The sequence below is a fragment of the Oryzias melastigma genome, unplaced genomic scaffold (genome assembly GCF_002922805.2).
Source record: "Oryzias melastigma strain HK-1 unplaced genomic scaffold, ASM292280v2 sc06865, whole genome shotgun sequence".
In the NCBI taxonomy this organism is placed as follows: domain Eukaryota; kingdom Metazoa; phylum Chordata; class Actinopteri; order Beloniformes; family Adrianichthyidae; genus Oryzias; species Oryzias melastigma.
In genome coordinates, this window is record NW_023423427.1 from 213 (window position 1) to 1,257 (window position 1,045).

A 1,045-nucleotide genomic window follows, 5' to 3' on the forward strand; every position below is an offset into this window, starting at 1 on the left:
TGCCCCGCCCATTTCAAAAGCTGCATTAGTCAGAGCATTTAGCATCCAGTTTTCTGATCCAGGAAATACTCAGAAACACATTTTTAGTTCTAAATGATTTTATATAGGTTATATACTATGAGAAAAATGCTACAAGAACATGTTAAAAACACAAAAATAAACTGTATTTATTATTTATTCATGGAAACAGGAAGTTTTGAAAGCTTTGAAACTAAATAAGTTGATATTTTCTGTCAAACTGCTTTCTCAATATTTAATATCTATATTCAGTTATTGATAATTAACACATGTCAAGTATTGCTCACAATTATGTGTATTTATGATGAGGAGCAAGTCGAATGTCAAGAAGGTTGCATCGTTTTCTTTTCATTTTTTCAATTAATATCTCAAATAGATTTGATAGATTTATGTATTTTTATTTTAAATGCCTTTTATTTGCCTTTTATATCAACCAAACAATCTATCAATGATTTGTTTGTGTGTTTCTGCAGTTGCTTGTAGGATTCTCAGAAGTCTGATTGACCCAGAAAGGCTTTAGATTTAGGTTTTAGTTGCATCCCCTTGAAATTTCAGTAACATTTATGAGGATAATTCTTAATTCTTTGATTTCTGCAGATAACTTCATAAGAGAGTTAAATCAGAGCGTTCGACAACGCAGTAAGTCTTTAAGCTGCACTAACAAACTGATGCTTTACTTACACTTTGTACTAACGCGGTGTGTTCAGTCAGACTAACAGTGGGATTCATGAATAAAAGTATCTATGAAAATGTAAAATGAACGTACCGTTTTCAGCATTTCTGACAAAACTGAGTGTTTTCTCTTGACTTCTTCAGATTTGGAGAAACAACAGCAGGAGATTCCTTCAACTCCTTCACAACCACCTTTGAAGCCCAGTCGCTCTATGGTTCAAACTCCGAAAAACCAAACACACTCAGAGGAAGAGGAAGTCAATGGAGATGCAGAGGGAAAAGGTCCAGAGAACAAACCTCCGTCCAATGAGAAGGCGACTGATGTAAAACCAGGTGAGAGTCAAAAGACAAACAT

The 1,045-nt window shown here is 34.2% G+C and overlaps 1 long non-coding RNA gene across 1 annotated transcript; it reads left to right on the top strand.

The window, feature by feature from the left end:
- The first annotated feature begins 278 nt into the window (after positions 1-278).
- On the top strand, positions 279-966 carry LOC112141074. The gene is made up of 2 exons (XR_002918320.2): positions 279-657; positions 835-966. It is a non-coding gene; the product is annotated as an uncharacterized LOC112141074 (long non-coding RNA).
- The last annotated feature ends 79 nt before the right edge of the window (positions 967-1,045 follow it).